The sequence below is a fragment of the Carcharodon carcharias genome, chromosome 2 (genome assembly GCF_017639515.1).
Source record: "Carcharodon carcharias isolate sCarCar2 chromosome 2, sCarCar2.pri, whole genome shotgun sequence".
Classification (NCBI taxonomy): domain Eukaryota; kingdom Metazoa; phylum Chordata; class Chondrichthyes; order Lamniformes; family Lamnidae; genus Carcharodon; species Carcharodon carcharias.
Window position 1 is genome coordinate 139,142,922 of NC_054468.1, and position 21,858 is coordinate 139,164,779.

Consider the following 21,858-nt stretch of genomic DNA (forward strand, 5'->3'; position numbering starts at 1 on the left):
GGGCCCGGCGTCGTTTCTGCGCGTGCTCCCGGGGCCGGCGGGGAAAAGACGCGGGACCCCGAGCCGGGGTATCTAACACCCAAAACCCAGAGGGTGGAGTGTCCGGGAGGACTGGACAAGGAGGAGGGGGCCTCGGAAATGGAGGTCTCCCTAGCCCCCAGCCTGACCCGGAAGAGACGTCACGCTTCGGAGGAGGAGGGTGATGCCCAAATTGAAGAAGTTGGGTGTGTCCCTTCCCCCGATGAAGAGGTGGTGGCGTCTCCGCCAAGTAAAATCTCACCCTGTCCTCTGGGGGAACTCAAAACCCCTGCACCGACTCCCACCACTGTTACCCCTGTCAACCTGCTGCAGTCCCCTGAACAGGGCCCCTCGGGGGTCACTGAAGGCACCTCCCTTGAGGTGGTGCCCGACTCAGAGACCCTCGATACCCCCGAGGTACCTTCTGGCTCGTCGGGGGACTGTAGCTTTCAAAATTTAAAAAATGTTAACGGGTCATTGGGTGGCGGCGAAAAGGAAGGCCTTCCCGCTCCCTCCCAAACCTTAGCACCGGGCGTCCTAGTTTTGGGTCAGGAGCTTGTCCTGAGCTCCCCGGACGACCCGGTGCCGGGAGGAGAGCGGGCATCAGAACTGCCGCTGCCCTCTGACCCAAAACGTTTAGAGGAGACCAGAGAGGACCCCTCTGGCCTTGATCCTGGGGGTGGGATCGAGGTACAGGTGGGGCCAGCTGGCAGCTCCGAATCAGCCCCCGTATTCAATGCGGGGGAGGGGTCGGAAGCTGGAGGCGACGACCTGGAGGAGGACGGGGTGTCCGTGGTGAGCGCTGGAGATTACGCTGAGTCGCTCTCAAGCGAGGCGGTGGATCCCCTGGTGCCCTCCACTGACTCCCCCCTCATCCCCCCAAGGGAACTCCGGGACTTTTTGGCGAGTCATCGCGGTTGCCGAGACAGGGTTCAGTTGGCCTTGGACCGGTGGCATTCTTTTCCGCTGGTGTTCTGGTCCACTCGCGAGGCTCTCAAGTCTCCTGAGTTGGATAGGAACGCGCGGCGGAGGGTCCAAACGTTTCTCGCTGGGCTCCTGAAGGAGAGGAAGGACTAAAAAGTCCTCTTCTTCTTTTTAATGACTTAAGGTGAAGGTTTGATGTACCTCTGACAATGAAGACGACTATAGCCAGCCTCAACATCCGCGGCAGCAGGGCCGCACAGCGCAGGTTCCAGAACTTCTCGGTCCTCAGGGACGGGAATCATGCATTGTGCTTCCTGCAAGAAACCCATACCGTTCCGGGAGACGAAGCCACGTGGCTCCTGGAGTGGCGAGGGGGGGTCTACATGAGTCACCTAGCCTCCAATTCTGGCGGGGTGGCTATCTTGTTGGCCCCGCATTTTCAGCCGGAGATCTTGGGGGTCAAGGAGCCGGTGCCAGGCCGGTTGCTGCACCTGACTGTGCGTCTGGGGGGGGCGGTGCTTCACTTTGTGAATGTGTACGCTCCCCTGGGCACGCAGCAGCAAGCGAGCTTCTTTGAAGAAGTGTCCACTCATCTCGGCTCCATCGACGCTGGCGAGTGCATCGTCCTCGGGGGGGATTTCAATTGCACCCTCGGTGTCCGGGACCGTCACGGTACCCCGCACTGCACGCGAGGTGTGAGTAAGTTGTGGGACCTGGTCAGGTCCTTCGACTGAGTGGACGTCTGGCGAAATCTCCATCCTGACTCCAGCATGTTCACCTTTGTGTCACCTGGATTCGGAGCGTCCAGACTCGACCGCCTTTACGTTTCGAAGGCGTACCTGTCCTGCGTTCCAGCTGCTTCTATACAGCAGGTTCCGTGCACGGACCACCGTCTGGTGTGGGCGGAGCTCACTTCGTTCTGCGCTCGGACGGGGTCCGCGTACTGGCATTTTAATAACCTGTTGTTGGAAGACCAGCGGTTCCTGGACTCGTTCCGTCGCTTCTGGGCCGGCTGGAGAAGGAAGCGGGGAGGCTTCCCCTCCTTGAGGCTATGGTGGGACGTGGGCAAGACTCACGTCCGAGTTTTCTGTCAAGAGTACGCGAAGGGGTCGACAAAGAGACGCAAATCCAGGGTCGAGGAGTTGGAGAAGGAGGTGCTCGACCTGGAGGCACGTCTCCGTCAGCCCGACGCGGACCCGGCCCTGCGGTCGGTGTACGATGAGAAGAAGGGCGCGCTGCGGGACCTGCAACTGGTCGGGTCTCGGGGCGCGTTTGTGAGGTCGCGGATCTGTTTCCTTAAGGAGATGGACCGTGGCTCTCCCTTCTTCTACTCACTGGAAAAAAGGCACGGGGTCCGTAAGCAGCTCTTTACGCTGCTGGCCGACGACGGATCCCTTGTCTCGGATCCGGAGGGCATCAGGGCCATTGCCCGAGATTACTACACTGCCCTTTTCTCTCCGGATCCGTCCAGTGAGGAAGCTTGCAGAGTTTTGTGGGAGGACCTGCCGCAGGTCGGCCCGGAGTGCGCCGGAAAGCTCGACTCCCCTATAAGTCTGGGGGAGCTGACCGGCGCACTCGACGGTCTTTCTAGGGGCAAAACCCCAGGACTAGACGGGCTGACCGTGGAGTTCTTCAGGGCGTTCTGGGACGTCTTGGGGAGAGACTTCGCGGGGGTCCTGGGGGAGAGCATTGCTACCGGGGAGATGCCCCTTTCGTGGCGCAGGGCCGTGATTGCCCTGCTGCCGAAGAAGGGGGATCTCCGCCTTCTTAAAAACTGGCGCCCGGTCTCCCTCCTCAGCACGGACTACAAAATCTTCGCCCGAGCCATGTCTTCTCGGCTCGGCACCGTGCTGGACCACATGATCCACCCTGACCAGTCCTACACCGTCCCGGACCGAACCATTTATGATAACATCCATCTGGTCCGGGACATCATCCACCATTCCCAGAGGGCTGGTCTGTCGAGCGCCTTCCTGTCTCTCGATCAGGAGAAGGCGTTCGACAGGGTGGATCACGAATACTTACTCGGAACTCTGCGAGCTTTCGGGTTTGGGACGCATTTTGTCGCCCGGATCCGACTTCTGTACACCGCCGCGGAGTGTCTAGTGAAGGTTAACGGGTCCCTGACGGCGCCCCTTCGCTTTGGGAGAGGGGTACGTCAGGGCTGCCCCCTGTCTGGCCAGTTGTATTCTATTTGCGTGGAGCCTTTCCTGCGCCTCTTGCGGAGGAGGTTCTCGGGATTGGTTCTGCGCGGGCCGGGCATTGGGGTGGTCCTTTCGGCTTACGCCGATGACGTGCTCCTTATGTTTAGTGACCCGGCTGACCTGCGGAGGATGCGCGAGTGCCAGGAGGTCTACTCTGCCGCTTCTTCTGCCAGGATCAACTGGGGTAAATGTTCTGGACTCCTGGTCGGTCAGTGGCAAATGGATCCCCTACCCGAGGAGCTCAGGCCTTTCACCTGGAGCAGGACCAGCCTCCTCTACCTGGGGGTCCATCTCTGCCCCGCTGAGGAATCCTGGCCGGCAAACTGGCAGGAACTGGAGACAAAAGTCACCGCTCGCCTGCGGCGCTGGACAGGACTGCTCCGAGTGCTATCTTACCGAGGTCGAGTTCTGGTCATAAACCAGCTGATCGCCGCCATGTTGTGGTATCGGCTGGTCACTTTGACCCCTCCCCCGGACTTTGTCACAAGAATCCAGAGATTGTTAGTCGACTTCTTCTGGGACAAAAGATTGCACTGGGTCGCTGCCGAGGTTCTGAGTCTCCCGCTTAGGGAGGGTGGTCAGGCGCTAGTGTGCCTACGCACACAGGTGGTGACTTTCCGCCTTCAGACCCTGCAGCGATACCTCTACGTTGAGCCTCCTCCTAGATGGTGTGCCCTGATGACGTATTTCTTCCGTCAGGTGCACGGCCTGAATTATGACGTGCAGCTCCTGTTTATAGAACAGCTGGGCCTCGGTGGCTCCTTGCAGGCGTTGCCCGTCTTTTACCAGGACCTGATCAAAGTCTGGAAAGTGGTCGCCTCGCGACGCAGCTCTCCCCCGTCAGGAGTAGCGGCTATCGTCAGAGAGCCGCTGCTCAGGAATCCGCCCGTCCGTCCTTTTCAGTGGTTGGCGGAGAGGAGGGCTGTGGCCGCAGGGGTGACCAGGATCGGGGACGTGCTGGGTGGCGGAGGACTGGGCTGGATGCTCCCGCAGGAGTTGGCGCGACGCGCGTCTGTGAGCGTCCAGGTCGCAGCCGATGCCATCCAAGACCTGAGAACGGTCGTGCTCGGACCCGACGTTATTTTGGGTCTTGAGGCGGCCCAGGTGCGCGGTGGTCTTCCGTCTGAGCGTTCCCCTGTTCGGACAGAATTCTACATTGGCCCCAAGCCTCGAACCCTCCCTCGGGTGCTGGTGCCCCGCAATATGAGCCGTCTCGGGGACATGCCCTCTGTGCCTTTTGGCACGGCAAAGAGGGGCTTTTTGTACGGACTACTGCTGCACACCTTCCATTTTCTTGCCCTTGTCCGTCGACCGGACACGCCCTGGCGTGCCTTGTTGCCGTCCGGCGGCGGAGGCCCCCGATGGGAGGCCCTCTACGGAGGTGTCCTCCCCCTTTCTATCGGGGACCTGGGTTGGAGGGTGTTGCATGCAGCAGTCCCTTATAATAAGAGGATGCATAGGTTCACGGACTCTCAGGACACATGCCCTTTTTGCGGTCTTGTGGAGTCCGTGGACCATGTATACATAGGGTGTTGTAGGCTGCACTCCCTTTTTAGTTATTTGAAAAACCTTTTATTGATGTTTTGTTTGCACTTCAGCCCCACGCTCCTGATCTATGGACACCCGGTGCGGAAGGGGGTCGGGAAGGAGGAGGACCTCCTCGTGAACCTGCTCCTGGGCCTGGCCAAGTTGGCCATTAACAGGTCCAGGCAGCGGGCAATCGACGGGGGAGTCCCTCCCGATTGTTTGTCCCTCTTCCGCGGCTACGTTCGCTGCCGGATGTCCCTGGAGAGGGAGCACGCGGTGTCTGCTGACACTCTTGAGGCCTTCCGTGCTCGGTGGGCACCGCGGGGACTGGGGTGTTTTGTTGACCCCTTTAATCACATTTTGATTTAAAGTTTGTAAGGTTCCTTTAAACTTTGTCCTTGGTTTTACAGCTGACCTGAATTAGGGGCTGTGCCTGATTTATCCCAATTTTGTTGATTTGGTTTTCATTTAAAAGATTATCAAGAGTTCAAATCTCACAATGGCAAACAATGTAACTTCATTTGAATAGGAACAGATGGAAACATGGTTGTACTCGAAAGAGTTACACCTTCTTAAACTTCCTAACCCTGCTGCTTGCTGCTCCTCCGACCTTCACAGTGGAGAGGAAGGCAGACTATTAACTGGCACGCTCTGTCAGTGATGATTTTACCAGCCTCCTCTATCTGGGGGTCCATCTCTGCCCCGCTGAGGAATCCTGGCCGGCAAACTGGCAGGAACTGGAGACGAAAGTCACCGCTCGCCTGCGGCGCTGGACAGGACTGCTCCGAGTGCTATCTTACCGAGGTCGAGTTCTGGTCATAAACCAGCTGATCACCGCCATGTTGTGGTATGGGCTGGTCACTTTGACCCCTCCCCCGGACTTTGTCACAAGAATCCAGAGATTGTTCGTCGACTTCTTCTGGGACAAAAGATTGCACTGGGTCGCTGCCGAGGTTCTGAGTCTCCCGCTTAGGGAGGGTGGTCAGGCGCTAGTGTGCCTAAGCACACAGGTGGCGACTTTCCGCCTTCAGACCCTGCAGCGATACCTCTACGTCGAGCCTCCTCCTAGATGGTGTGCCCTGATGACGTATTTCTTCCGTCAGGTGCACGGCCTGAATTATGACGTGCAGCTCCTATTTATAGAACAGCTGGGCCTCGGTGGCTCCTTGCAGGCGTTGCCTGTCTTTTACCAGGACCTGATCAAAGTCTGGAAAGTGGTCGCTTCGTGACGCAGCTCTCCCCCGTCAGGAGTAGCGGCTATCGTCAGAGAGCCGCTGCTCAGGAATCCGCCCCTCCGTCCTTTTCAGTGGTTGGCGGAGAGGAGGGCTGTGGCCGCAGGGGTGACCAGGATCGGGGACGTGCTGGGTGGCGGAGGACTGGGCTGGATGCTCCCGCAGGAGTTGGCGCGACGCGCGTCTGTGAGCGTCCAGGTCGCAGCCGATGCCATCCAAGACCTGAGAACGGTCGTGCTCGGACAAAACGTTATTTTGGGTCTTGAGATGGCCCAGGTGTGCGGTGGTCTTCCGTCTGAGCGTTCCCCTGTTCTGACGGAATTCCACATTGCCCCCAAGCCCCGAACCCTCCCTCGGGTGCTGGTGCCCCGCAATATGAGCCACCTCGGGGACATGCCCTCTGTGCCTTTTGGCACGGCAAAGAGGAGCTTTTTGTATGGACTGCTGCTGCACACCTTCCATTTTCTCGCCCTTGTCCGTCAACCGGACACGCCCTGGCATGCCTTGTTGCCGTCCGGCGGTGGAGGCCCCCGATGGGAGGCCCTCTATGGAGGTGTCCTCCCCCTTTCTATCGGGGACCTGGGTTGGAGGGTGTTGCATGCAGCAGTCCCTTATAATAAGAGGATGCATAGGTTCACGGACTCTCAGGACACGTGCCCTTTTTGCGGTCTTCTGGAGTCCGTGGACCATGTATACATAGGGTGTTGTAGGCTGCACTCCCTTTTTAGTTATTTGAAAAACCTTTTATTGATGTTTTGTTTGCACTTCAGCCCCACGCTCCTGATCTATGGACACCCGGTGCGGAAGGGGGTCGGGAAGGAGGAGGACCTCCTCGTGAACCTGCTCCTGGGCCTGGCCAAGTTGGCCATTAACAGGTCCAGGCAGCGGGCAATCGACGGGGGAGTCCCTCCCGATTGTTTGTCCCTCTTCCGCGGCTACGTTCGCTGCCGGATGTCCCTGGAGAGGGAGCACGCGGTGTCTGCTGACACTCTTGAGGCCTTCCGTGCTCGGTGGGCACCGCGGGGACTGGGGTGTTTTGTTGACCCCTTTAATCACATTTTGATTTAAAGTTTGTAAGGTTCCTTTAAACTTTGTCCTTGGTTTTACAGCTGACCTGAATTAGGGGCTGTGCCTGATTTATCCCAATTTTGTTGATTTGGTTTTCATTTAAAAGATTATCAAGAGTTCAAATTTCACAATGGCAAAACTATGAAAACAATGTAACTTCATCTGAATACAGGTGGAAACGGGTTTGTACTCGAAAGAGTTACATCTCACAATGGTAAACTATGAAACAATGTAACTTCATCTGAAACAGATGGAAACATGTTTGTACTCGAAAGAGTTACAGGAATTGGGCTTGGCCTAAATGGCCAAGTGGTTATGGTACTGGGTTTGTAACCCTAAGATCAAGAGTTCAAATTTCACAATGGCAAACCTATGAAAACAATGTAACTTCATCTGAATACAGATGGAAACGGGTTTGTACTCGAAAGAGTTACATCTCACAATGGCAAACTATGAAACAATGTAACTTCATCTGAAACAGATGGAAACGTGTTTGTGCTCGAAAGAGTTACATCGTCATAACCCTGCCCCTACGTCTTGATGCTCCCCCAGCATCCACAGCGGAGGTGGAGGCAGCCTGCTGACTGCCATGCCCTGTCTGTGATGACCTTGGCAGGTATCCTCTGGAGTGCTGAGACCTGGAGGGCCCTGGTCTGCTTTGGGGGTCCTGCTGTGTGGCAGTGGCACCCTCCTCGGCCTGTGGAGCTGGAGCTGCTGGGGTCACAGGAGGTTGGGATTCGGATGATCCGGATACTCCCTGAGTCATTTGTCAGTTGTATTGAAGTCCCAGAAGCATAGCCCCTATGACTGTTTTCGCCTTTGGAAAACTCACGTAATTCCTCTATCCTCCCTATCAGAATGCAGCAGCACTCCCTTCTAATGCTAGGAACTGACCACAACACCTCCAAAAAGACACCACAGTACTTCCGCAAACTTTGCAATAACAGAAGTAAGTCAAAAGCACTTCACCTGCAAGTTGGATGATTCTGAGTCTTTAAATAGTGCTAGCTGTGGGTTACTCATAACCCAAAAATCCCTGTGATGTGACCCTGATGATTAATCGCATGTGCCAGTGCCCTTGTTCAGCTGAAAGTGGTTAGTATTGGCATTCATTGAACCTGTGCAGTTTAAGCTTGCAGAACAAGGGTCAAACCAGTCAGAACAGTTGTTTGACATCATGATCTGCCAATTTCAAAAGTTTCAGTCAGACTGAGAATGCACCCACTGTAACATCTTTCCCAGCACGGGATGCTCTACAGACCCTGCTGGAGGTTGCCAGAAGCATTACATGTGCCATTTTTTTAGTTTGGTGCTTCCTTTTGGTGCCAACGCCAGTGGTGATACAGAAGCCCACCTTTGCAGCCTGAATATTTACAGAATGATTTTTATCTTAAATGTTTACCTATAGATTTTCAACATTAATTGTTGACATAAAAATGTGACTGAACTGTGAAACAGGCAAGGTTTGTGGGCAGGAAATGTGTGCCATGCAGAAGATTTTTAAAAAGATGTATAAATGCCTATATCCAATCTGTAAGTTTGCAATAATGATTTTTTAAATCAATTCCTGGTGGACTAAATGCTATTTTTTCAAGAAAGAAGGTCTTTTAAAAAAAAAAAAATTGTCTCTTACTGTTTTCCAGAGTGTCCTTGTATCATACGTATTTATTGGGCAAGAATATAGCTGGAGGTCTTCTCCCAAGCCTATTCAAATGTGTCTCTCCATCTAGCTGCTTCCTAGTGTGGGAAAGGACTGAATATCCTGATTTTCTCCGCCTGCTGTGGGGTAGCAGGTCGTCTTTCCGCAAAGGCAAAGTTGAGATTGGAAATGTAAGATATGGCAAGAATGGGTTTCACCTTAAACTCATTTCCAGTTTCCATTCAATTGCAGCTCCAACATGCTACCTCACTGTTCTACCCAGGTTAAGGCATTAAACTCTTATTCAGCCATTAATGCTCAGATTTAACAAGTCCTAACTATCATAACCCAAAAATCCCTGTGATGTGACCCTGATGATTAATCGCATCTGCCAGTGCCCTTTGGTGATGCTCTGACCAGAGGAAGTTTGGTAGGAGGACACCTGATTTGCATTGGGCAGGAATGTGCAAGTGCAACTAAGGGCTCATCTCCAGCAGCCGCCTATTCCATGCAGCCATAAACTCTGGTGTCTGCCCACCATTATAGGTGGAAGTTTACCTTGCTACTGACATCTGCCCTAACTGACTTCTCCTGCTCCTTCAGATCCCAGGCATGTCCTCCTTTGCCCTCTATGTTAGAGGAATGATCATGCAATTAAAACAAAAAATGTTGACCATTCATCACAGTCAAAGCTGCTTGCCTGACTCAGGCCATCCCAAGAGTGATCCAATCAAGGGGCTAAGTGGCTACCCCTGCTCCTAATTTGTATGTTCATATGTATGTTTGTAAGTAGTTGCATACACCTGGGGGCTTATCTGATTGCATGCATCCTGCTCTAGGTCAGGTCGCAGTGAGCATAAGAATCCACCTTCTCCTCCCAGCTCCACATCCTGAAGACGACTGCCATATAAGGGATGGACAGAGAATCCACCATTAACATGGTGGCCAGAAATTTACAGAAAAGCAGCGTTCCAGTGCAACCAGGTTCCTGACATTTTTTGGTTGTTTTGGTTGGTTTGCTTCCACAGTTACAGTGAGAGACTGGTGGAAGCCCCATATTTTCGGGGTCTGAGTATCTCAGTTGATTAAATTTCAAATAGTGTTGAGACATAATGGGCTGTAACTTCTGAGCTCCAGGGCATTGTTCTGGGGTAGGGGGTACCCCAAAGATATGCTGGGGACCCCCTCACCACCAGCCAGAAGTTTCCAGGTAAGGTTTGCACGGCAATTACCTGGAAGTGCAAACTTCCCCTGGGCAATTGTCCTACAGTGGGGACCATCCGAAAATGTGACTTAAATCACAAACTTTGGATGGTTCCAACTGGATTACATTAATAGTTACCCAGGAAAAGTTAAAAGAATCAAAACCTCTTCTAACTTCTGAGCAACAATTGCACAGACCCACACTGAACCCCCACAGGACTTCCCCCATACCCTGAAACCCCAGAGGACTCCCCCAACCTTCCCAACTACCTCCCTCATGGGAGTCCCCCCACCCCCAAAGGACTACAACCCCTGACAGGGTCTCCCCAACCCACAGGACTTCCCCCAGCCCCATAGGGACTCTTCTGCCTGCACCACTAGGCCCAATTCTCACCCTCACCATCCCCCCAAAACCTGACCCAACCTGACCACCCCCCCAAGAACCGACCTGATCCCCTCCCTGAGGCCCAAACCTAACCCCCCGACCAACCGAGGCCTGACCCCCAGAACATCCCCCAAGGATGGAGCCTCCCACCCCTCCCCCAAGAACCAATCCTCTCCCTACCCTCCAAGGTCCGACCCCGCCCCCCCCACCCCCCACCCCCCACCCTCCAAGGCCTGATCCTCCCCACTCTCTCCAATCCTACCCACTTACCTTATACACTTGTCGCATCAAAGACCTTTAAACCTGGCTGGACCTTCAAGTTGGCTGGTAAAAAGGGGGGCGTGGCTTCCTTCCCTCCGACTGAGCAGCCCTACAATGTGAGGTTCCGGGGATGCACTGCACTGTCCAGATCTCACGCGGGTTGATTTTGGTAGGTCAGGGCAGAAAAGTTCGCCTGCATTTCTGGGTAAGTACTTTTGAGCAGAGTGGCAATTCGATTCAATTGCCACTTGATTGGAAGTTCCAGCCCAATAAATCCCGATTATTGGTATTCCAGCTGATTAAGTTCTGAATTCAATCTTGAGCTTCAGTAAGTTGGATCAGTGTTGAGGATACTTGGATAATCATGATCTGACTGGGCATAGTCAGCATGTTTGTGAATGGCAAATCATGGTTGACGAACTTGTTGGAGTTTTTTGAGGATGTTACTAACAAAATTGATAAGGGAGAGTCGATGAATGTAGTATACTTGGATTTTTCAGAAGAGTTTTGATAAAATCCCCCACAGGAGATTGATTAGTAAAGTAAAATAAAATAAATTAGTAAAATAAAATAGGGGGCAATATTCTGGCGTGGATTAAGGATTGGCTAATAGGCAGAACACAGAGAGTAGGAATAAACGGATCATTCTTGTGTTGGCAGGCTGTGACTAGTGGGGTACTACAAGGATCCATACTTGGGCCCCAACTGTTCACAATATATATCAATGATTTGGATGTGGGGACCAAATGCAATATTTCCAAGTTCACAGATGATACGAAGCTAGGCAGGAACGTGTGTTGAGAGGAAGATGTAAAGTGGCTACAGGAGGATTTGGACAGACTTAGTGAGTGGGCAAGAACATGGCAGATGGAACATAATGTGGAAACGTGAGGTTATCCACTTTGGTAGAAGGAATAGATGTGCACAGCATTTCCTAAATGGTAAAAGATTAGAAAGTGTAGATGTACAAAGGGACCTGGGTGTCCTAGTCCATAAGTCAAAGAAGGCTAATATACAGGTGCAGCAAACCATTAGGAAGGCTAATGGAATGTTAGCCTTTATCGCAAGAGGATTAGAGTACAGGAGTAGTGAAGTCTCCCTTCAATTGTATAAAGCTTGGCTAGACTGCACCTGGAGTACTGTGTGCAGTTTTATGTGATCCCCTTACCTCAGAAAGGATATTATTGCCATAGAAGAAGCGCAACAAATGTTCACAGACTTGTTCCGGGGATGACGGGACTGTCTTATGAAGAGAGATTGGGCAAACTGAGCTGTATTTTGTAGAGTTTCGAAGAATGAGAGGTGATCTCATTGTAACCTACAAAATACTTAAAGGAATGCACAGGGTAGATGCAGGTAAGATGTTTCCCCTGGTTTGGGGAGTCAAGAACCAGGGAACACAATTTCACAATAAGGGGGCAGTCACTTAGGACCGAAAATAGGAGAAATTTTTTTACTCAGAGGGTTGTGAATCTTTGGAATTCTCTACCCCAGAGGGCAGTGGAAGCTCAGTCATCAAGTATGTTTAAGGTAGAGATTGATCAATTTCTGAATAACAATAGCTTAAAGGGTTCTGAGGATAGAGTGGGTAAAAGGCATTGAAGTGTTCGATCAGCCATGATCGTATTGAATGGCAGAGCAGGCTTGATGGGCTGAATGACCTTCTTCTGTTCCTTTGTTTCGATGGCGTGATGGAGGTCTCACTCATCGCTGGAGAGCTGGAGAACTTGTGTTGTTTCTTTTTAGGAAGGCCTGCTGCACATTGTGATTTCAGGTACATTACAGGCCAATGGCAGGTCTTGCCCTGGAATCAAGGGCCCCGAGGGCAGAAGTTCAGCCTGAAGAGTTGCTGGCCAATCGAAGGCTGGCAGTACTTCCATACTCATATGTGCCACCAGAGAGTGGGTGGCTGCTGATGGCACTACCTACCTGAGGCCTTGGATCACCAATGGCCCCATGCACAAGTGAGTAATGCTGGGAAGTGGGTCAGAGGGTGGGGGGGTGGAGGGGGGTGGCGGTCACAGGGTAGGAAGTGGGGATTGGCAACAGGGTCAGTGGGGTGGCTCTCAGGAGGCCCCCACTTTCCTGATGGTGGGTCCCTTGATCACGCACATGCACTGTGCCTTTGAACAAGAAACCCCCCCCCACCCCCACCGGGAGTCTGCATACAATCCCACAATGGTTCACTTGTCATGCTCCCTGCATGGCGAGACCCGCCCCCCCCACCCCCCCATCTCTGGTTAATACCGGCGCTGTGATTCTCAGGCCCTCGTGGGCATTATTTTCCTACTTAAGGGCTTCAATTTGCTTCAGGGTGGAAAGGCCTTTCCCTCCTGGATTTATTTGGGATGGAGGCAGTAATGTGGTGGGGTCCCCATCTACCATCTTGCTGCCTGATTAAATGCCCCCCACCAAACCTGCCACAAGGGAGGACACAAGATTCCACCCTCAGTGTCCAGATATTAAGTTCTGAATTCAATATTCAGCTTCATAGTATGTTGATGCCAAGGGCAGAAATTCAATGAATGCTGACTTTGAAGCTGCATCCTAACTAACATGCACCATAACTTCCTTATATTCACTCATACATAAAAGACAAAGGGGCAGGATCCAAGGAATATGAAAGGTAGAAACAATCTTCTCACTCACTGGACAAAATAGGATAATTCATAATTTCTAGAGCAATTAATGTTTTTCCTTGTGCTCAAGATTCAAGTTTGTTGATGGAAATTGTTGAAACAAATTGGCCCAGAGTTTGTCAGAACAGGGCGTCTCACAGCATGCCCTTTAGTTAGATGTTTTCCCTTACCCTTCAGCTCAAGATATCTTTGCTCTGCAAATTGCTAGAGGTGCAAGTGATTGGTGATCAAAGAGACCAACTGTCTACTTCTTTAATCAATGAGATTTGATGAGAATTGAGAAAGAAATTGAGGAATGTCATAGAAGGAAATAGTGTGGTTAAAATTGAATTTGACACAGAAAGACAAATAAACAGGGGAAAGAATGATTGGATGGAGGAAGAGAAAAAAAAGTAAGGAAAAGTAAGAATTAAACTAAAGTAAGAATTAAATTAATATTTTTCTAAGTCTCTGAGAACACTTTAATACATGCAGGGGTCAGACCTTATGGATTATATTGATCCCTTTCTGTGCCTAAGGGGTAGAATAGTATTGTAGGAACATAAAGCTTGTCATTAAAAGACAACAATTTAAAGATCCAATGAAATTAAACATTGGACTAAATTTTGTTGAGATGGCAGAAGTCCCACTCCTGGGGCCGAAAGCAGGGGGCAACTCTACTTTAGCAGATGACAGGATCCAGGTATCAGCCAATTAAGAGATTGCTGCCAGGGCTGCGCAATTAAGGATGGCTGCTCGCCCCAAGAGCAGTGACACCGCTAGTGGTGGCCATTGCTGAGGATGCAGCTGCAGGAAGAGAGCACCTCAGTGGCCAGGCACCATCAAAGAGGGTTCAGGGAGATTGGGGGAAGCTGGGGCCTGTTGCAATCAGAGGAGAGAGGTTGTGGAGCACTGGTGGCACTGTTGCTGCAGGAGTGGTTATTGTTGCCAGGGGCCCCTTGTAATACAAAGAGTGCTCATAAAGCAGGGTCGTCCAGCACCCCACTAGGCCACCAGCTTTCACTGGGCTGTGTCTCTAGACAGCCTCCTGACACAGAAAAAATTCCCATAGAGGTGGGAAGCGACCCTCAATTGGCCACTTAAGTGGCTATCCAGAGCAGCCAATCCAACAACATTCATGCCGCCATATTGTTGGCGGTGGGAAGACATTGGGCACCCTTCTGGATGCCTTCTCCTACCATGTTGCTGATCCTCCCACCTCCCAGCCCATCACCAAAGTTCTGGCCAGTGCAATTTTGTACATTGATTTAATGCTCAAGGTCTGAGATATAATTTCAGCATTCACTAAACCTGATTGCTGAAAATTTGATTTATCTGAACTTGGATATGAATATTGTTAATGACTAAGTTTGTTGGAATTACTCAAAAATAGTTTTGAACAAATGTTAACATAAGTTGGGATTTACTATATCTAGATGCTCTTTATATCTGAACAAGAAGCTAGAAGTCAATATTTTTTGTAAGAAATTAACAGATTCTAAAATATCATTCAAAAAATAAACACAATATAATATCCAGACTTAAAATATAAAAAAATCAGAGGTGAAAGGTTTTGATTTAGTAAATCAAGATTATGCAAAAGGCTCCCGCCTATGGAGCATAATCCTCTTTGCAGTGCCCTTGCTGATTTGTGTGTAATGGGCACCCCGTGCATGTGTGTTGCTCTTATTAAAACAAACCACCATCAAAGTTATGGAGTTAAACACATGTCCTGACTGTAGTATTTCTCAATAGAATGGTTAGAGGCAATTGACAGAGCAGTAAGATGAGCAGTAACAACTAAGATGGAAGAGGGCTAGTGAACATCAGCTTGTGAGAGAGGTTAATAACATTAATCTTATTAGGATCAAAATTGACCCATGCATGCAAAAATTGGCATTTATATTGAAAATGTCAAAAATAATTCTCTACTCTAGGGAAGTTGCTCATGATTTCTGACATATCTACATAAAAAATTCTGATGCTTGATTACAGTGTTATAGATCAAGCATAATATTTAATCGGTAAAGATATTCATGGACAATAGTTCTCTTCATGAAAACTCCAATCTGCTTGGTTGTGTAAGCTTCAGAAAGTAATGAACTTGACACGCCTCAAAATGAGTACTTCTGGCCTTATTCATATTCAACCTGCCACCTGACTTAGCATCACAATGGTTTCTTGTTATTTATTCATTCACAAGATGCGGGCAATGCGGCTAGGCCAGCACCTATTGCCCAGTCTTAATTGCCCTTAAGAAGGTGACGGTGAACTGCCTTTTTTTAACTCCTGCAGTTCACGTGGCGTAGGTACACACACAGTGCTGTAGACTTCCTAGTAGTTTGATACTGAGTGGCTTGCTAGGTCATTTAAGAGGGCATTTAAGAGTCACCACATTGCCATGGGTCTGGAGTCACATGAAGGCTAGACCAGGTAAGGATAGCAGATTTCCTAACCTCAAGGACATTAGAGAACCAGTTGAGTTTTTAATGACAATCAATAATGGTTTCATCGGCACCACTACTGAGACTAGCTTTAAATTCCAGATTTATTCATTGAATTTAAATTCCATGAGCTGCCATTGTTGGATTTGAACCCATGTCCCCAGTGTATTAGCCTGGGTCTTTTGGATTACAGAACCACCTCCTCCTTTGACGATGGACTGGGAGTTGGGAGGGTTGGCAAAATGGTGGAAGAAAGGCCCAATGGCTTCCTGCCATTAGCAATATGGCATGGTGGGAAATTTGATGGATTGGCTGCCCACTGGATGGTCAATTGTACCCCTCAGTTTGCTTGATTCTCACTATGTCAAGTGCTTTAAATGCTGCTCATTCATAAGGTTATTTATAGCTTACAGTTCATTTTTTACTTTGATTTTTATACTGTGTTTTTGAGGTGATTGCATGAGGTAATTTGATTTAAGATTTAAAAAATCTGTAATAACCTAATTTATGCCAATAGATCACAATTTAAAAAAAAGTAGGATTTGTATAATTATGATTCTATAACCTTTGTTAGAGTAAATCCCAGGGCATAATCCAGATGTGATGCTAAAGTTATGGAAAGGCCAGCAGCTGTCTTCTGGTGTTATGGATGGATTCTCAAGATTTCATTCTGGAATCCAGGGAAGGCCCTGTGGGTGATCCAAAAATAGATAATGCATATCTAGACATTCCAATGCAATTACACCAGCCTGGCTGTGTAATGGTTATATTACTGGGCCAGTAACTAGGTAGGTAATTAGTCATAACTTGTAGGAGTTCCTCATGGTAGTGTCTGAGGCCCAACCATCTTTAGCTGCTTCATCAGTGACCTTCCCTCCATCATAAGGTCAGAAATGGGGATGTTTGTTGATGATTGCACCATTTGCGACTCCAGACACTGAAGACGACCACATCCATACGCAGCAAGACCTGGACCATATTCAGGCTTAGGCTGATAAGTGACAAGTAAAATTCATGCCACACAAGTGCCACACTATCGCCCTTTGATATTCAATGGCGTTGTCTTCACTGAATCTCCCACTATCAACATCCTGAAGGTTACCATTAATCAGAAACTGAACTGGACTAGCCATATAAATACTGTGGCTACAACAGCAGGCCAAAGGTAAGGAATCCTGCGGCGGGTAACTCACCTCCTAACTCCCCAAGACTGTCCACCATCTACAAGGCACAAGTCAGGGGTATGATGGAATACTCTCCACTTGCCTGAATGAGCCCGGCTCCAACAACGCTCAAGAAGCTTGACACAATCCTGGTCAAAGCAGCTTGCTTAATTGGCACCCCTTCCACTGCCTTAAACATTCACTCTCTCCAACACCGGTGCATAGTGGCAGAATTGTCTACCATCTACAAGTTGCACTGCAGCAACGCACCAACGGTCCTTTGACAACACCTTCCAAACCTGCAACCTCTTCCACCTAGACCACAAGGGCAGCAGGTGCATGGGAGCACCACCATCTGCAAGTTCCCTTCCAAGCCACTCGCCATCCTGACTTGAAAATATATCACCATTCCTTCACTGTCACTGGGTCAAAATCATGGAACTCCCTTGCTAACAGCACTGTGGGTGCATCTACATGACATAGACTGCAGCAGTTCAAGAAGGTGATTCACCACCACCTTCTCAAAGGCAATTAGGGATGGTGCAATAAATGCTGGCCTAACCAGCACAGGCCACATTGCATGAATGAATAAATAAAAAAAGTCTACCTTAGCTGGAACAGGAACTGAACCCATGCTGAACCACATACTAGTCATCTAGTCAAATGAGCTAACGAGTCCTGCCTCTAGTAATTAGGCCTGGACTAATAATCCAGAAACTGTGCATTCAAATTCTACTAGCACATTTCGTACAAAAACAACATTGTATCAGCTAAAGTGATCATAAAGCTATTGGATTGTTGTAAAACTAATCTAGTTCATGGATGTCCTTCAGAGGAGAAAGCCTGTCATCCTTCCTGGACTGGTTTATTTGTGACTCCAGTTCCACACCAAAAGATTGACTCTTAACTGTTCTCTGATGCTAACTAGTATAAAACTCTAAAATAGTTCAAGGTGGGCTATAAATGCTAGCCTTACTGCCCATAAGCCCACCATCACTAGAACCATCTATTTCAACATCCATAAGTCCACCCCTGCCTCAGCTTAGCCTGCTGCTGAATCCCTCATTCATGCCCTTGTTATTTCTAGACTAAACTGTTTCAAAGCACTCTTGGCCAGCCTCCCACGTTCTAGCTCCTATAAACTTGGGGTCATCCAAAACTCTGCTGCCCATGCCCCAAGTCACACCAAGTCCTGTTTACCCATCACCAATGTGCTCGCTGACCTACACTGGCCCCTGGGTCAGCCTCATCCTTGTTTTCAAATCCCTCTGTCTTCTTACTCTTCCCTATCTCTGTAATTTACGTTAGCTCTAAAATCCTCCAAGATATCTTCGAGTTTGCAAATAATTCACACGATTGCAGAATTTATTTTCCATTGACTCAGCCCAGTAACACTAATCTGCTTTCACTTTTAGAATAACATTGAAAAACTTAAGATAACATGGGTCTGTTTGAACACCATGGGCTCAAAATTAATACAAATTCTAAATATTAAAATTAGTTGTAAAGCTAATATAAATGAAACTAATGTCCATATCTATCTTTATAAAGATGTTTGGAGATGAGTTAACTAGTGGTGTAGTGCCTTGGCATACCAACCTATTGTGTGAGCTTCATTAACGGGTGGTACAGAGCATTGACCTACCAATCTACAGTGTGGCAAAGTATTGGGATGCAGATTCATACACACTGGCCAGAATTTTCTGAAACAAAAACAAAAATTGCTGGGAAAACTCAGCAGGTCTGACAGCATCCATGGAGAGAAAGACAGAGTTAACATTTCGAGACTGTATGACTCTTCTTCAGAACTAAAGAGAAGTAGAAACGTGGTGAAATATATACTGTTTAAGGGGGGTGAGTTAGGTGAAGCTGGATAGAAGGCCAGTGATAGGTGGAATGCAGCACGGAAGGTGCTGTGGGAGGATGTTGAGGTGTAGGGCCTCCACCACCCCCTATGCATCAACCCCCTCCCTCGGCACCTTCCCATGCAATCGCAGAAGGTGCAACACCTGCTTCCCCCCTTCTCACCATCCAAGGGCTCAAACATTCCTTTCAAGTGAAGCAGTGCTTCCCATGAAGGGACATGTGTAAATGATTTTCAACTTCCTTTACTGTAAACTTTAAAACTTAAGTTAATCTCCCTGAGGCAGCTCCATGCCTTGGAGATTTCTGTGCTCTTTATCGCGCATGCGCGAAAGACCGCAGGCCCTGACTCTCAATCCTCCCCCCCGCCCGCACAAGTTGTGTTGAGCACTACTGGGCATGCACCACACTGGCTGAGTCTTAATTGGCCTGCCCACATAAAATGGCGATGCGCAGCCAATCACGGGTGGTGATCAGCTCCATGGCCGCTCCCGACCGGCCTGCCCAACAGGGAGAAAATACTCCCCACCGTTTTAGATTTTACCAGAGTTGTATGTTGGTGAGATTCCATAGAGGTACAAGGCAGATTCATAGGCTGTGAGATTAAACAGGACCTGCAAACGTGTGCAGATATCATGATACATAATTAACCCGTTGCTTCCAGTGCTGGCAGCATGCAAAGATTGTCCTGCCTGCTGATTTGCGTGATAACTAGGTGTAACTGATATGTGAAGTGCACTTCTGAATGGCTGTGCACCTCAGCAAGGGGCCCAGGTTTGTGCGATGTTAGTTAAAACTAACTTGCATTACTTCAAGCTAGTCTGCACCTCTTAAAGGGCTTTGTCTGTAATGCATGTATCATGCTTTAGGACTGGACCAATGTCTTAGATGAATGTTCATTTTAACGTTTATTTATTTCTCTTGTAATCAAAGTCGAACCCATCATATCAGAAACCAGGAATCGGCTGCTAATGCTCAGAATTTTACTTCCAGGGTTAACAATCCTATTCCAAACTAAGCAAACAGCTATAAGATAATAAGGTTGTAAGAAATAGGAGTAGCTATTCAATAGATTCAATAAGATCATGGCTGATCTGATTGTGGCCTAGTTGCAGGCACTAACAACACATCAGGATATTCCTCCTCCTCCTTGGATAATGAAACTGGGTGCTCTTTACCTTCCTCTGGCACAGATTCAGTCCTCTCTGAAATGTCATGTTGTGCCGGGTGCAGCAGACCACTACAATCTGGGAGACCCTTGGTGGGGCATGTTGAAGGTTGCATCAAGATCAGTCAAGGCAACAGAACCTCATTTTAAGGAAGCTAAAAACTTGCTGTAATGTATCCCTGGTGGAAATATGCCTTCAGTGCACCCCTTTTGTTCCTCTGTGGCGGGGTTCCTCAATGAGGTTATCAGCTAGGTTTTGAGTGGGTATCCCTCGTTCTCTAGGAGCCAGCCACTCACTTTCTCTGGTGGAGAGAAGAACTGCGGAATTTGAGACTCCCTGGATACTTAGTGCACACTTTTATTAGCCTGTTGCGGTGGTCACATTGTGTGTAAAACCTTTCCTACTGTTTTAGAAATCATGTGATTGTACTGATGAATCAACTCGAAGCGTGTGTAATCTTATGGGCGGAGCTTTCCAGTCATGGATCTGGTTCAAGCTTATAGCTTTTTCAAGAGCTCCTGTAAATAAAGTTAACTGTTTCAAGTAAGAAACCTGTCTGGTACACCAAGTTTATTACAATTGGTGACGAGGATAAATAACTGACGTTGCACCTTGCCTCCTGAATGTAAGTATTCTTAAGGGAAGAAAGAAAACTACACTCACCAGTCATGCCACTCTTTGGCAGAAACGACCTCTATGACTCATCCATGGAAGACTGGAGCCAGTACATAGAGCACCGAGGTTTCTATTTCATGGCAAATAAAATAACAGTGGAGGAGAAGCAGAAAGCAATTCTTTTAAGTGCCTGTGGCAGCAAGACATATAATCTCATCTATAGTCTGACAGCCCCAAATGTGCCCAATTCGAAATCTTTTAATGAGCTGGTGAAGAAGCATTTTCAGCCGAAGCCATCAGTGATTATGCAAAAATTTAAGTTCAACTCCAGAGTAAGGGCCTCGGGTGAGTCAATTGCAACATATATTGTGAAGCTAAAGCAGTTGACTGAGCACTGCAACTTTGGAGATACGCTCAATGACATGTTGCAAGATCGTTTGGTTTGTGGCATACACAATGACACCATTCAGCATCGTTTACTTGCAGAAGTTAATATTTATCTGAAGCGCGCCGTAGAAATACTGCTAGCAATGAAGCATGCTGACAGGGACTCGCAGGCTTTGCAGGATGTGCAAAATGGTACCATTCTTCAGTTGGGGAGGGAACCAACTGCCGGGCATGGCACGAAAACCATGGAGACAACCACGAAGCAGGAAACAGTCTCTACTGCTCAAAAAACAAAAAGGCATACTGGAAGCATCTCATCAGCGATTCAGAAATTAGTTTGTTACTGATGTGGGGGTAACCATGTACCAGAAACCTGCAGATTTAAAGAGGCAGAATGCCACTACTGTCACAAAAAAGGGCATTTATAATGCAATGCAGGGTGAAATCAAGACAGCTAATCAGACAGCAGACCAAGATGATTAAAGTGCACAATATAACTGAACCAGAAGCTGTTGATACTGATATATATTCCCTATACAATGTGAAAACTGAACGAATCATCATCACCCTTCAAGTGAATGGGAAACCTCTCGTCATGGAGGTTGACACAGGAGCATCGACCACAGTGGGAGAACAGGCATTTAAATACCTAAGTGAAGGTACCCAGACACTGAATCTGGGGCAAAACATGGTTCAGCTGAAGATGTACACTGGAGAGGCAATACAGGTAAAAGGCATTGCCTCTGTACCTGTATCCTACTGGCAACAGACAGCTCAGCTTCCAGTGATTATTGTAACAGATCAAGGACCTAGTCTTCTGAGCCATGGTTGGTTAAAAGCTCAACTGGTCAGAAATTTTTCAAGTTGGAACAGGAGGAATTCCTGAGCTCTTAAAGAATTATCTCAGCATATCTTGTGACAAATTGGGAAAGATAAAAGGCCTAAAGCAAAAATATATGTAGATTTGGAGGCAACGCCCCAGTTCTTTAAGGCCAGACCTGTGCCTTATGCCCTAAAGGAAAGGTGCATGCACAATTGTGCCACTTAGAGAAGTTAGGCATCATCCAGCCAGTCCAGTTTTCAGAATGGGCAGTGCCCATAGTCCCTGTGAATAAACCAGATCAAACTATTCACATTT

At 48.8% G+C, this 21,858-nt stretch overlaps 1 protein-coding gene across 1 annotated transcript in view; it reads left to right on the plus strand.

Moving 5' to 3' along the window:
• Window positions 1–21,858, plus strand: part of prkn (parkin RBR E3 ubiquitin protein ligase) — a 1,436,618-nt gene that overhangs the window by 448,416 nt on the left and 966,344 nt on the right. The gene's annotated exons all lie outside the window — the stretch shown is intronic.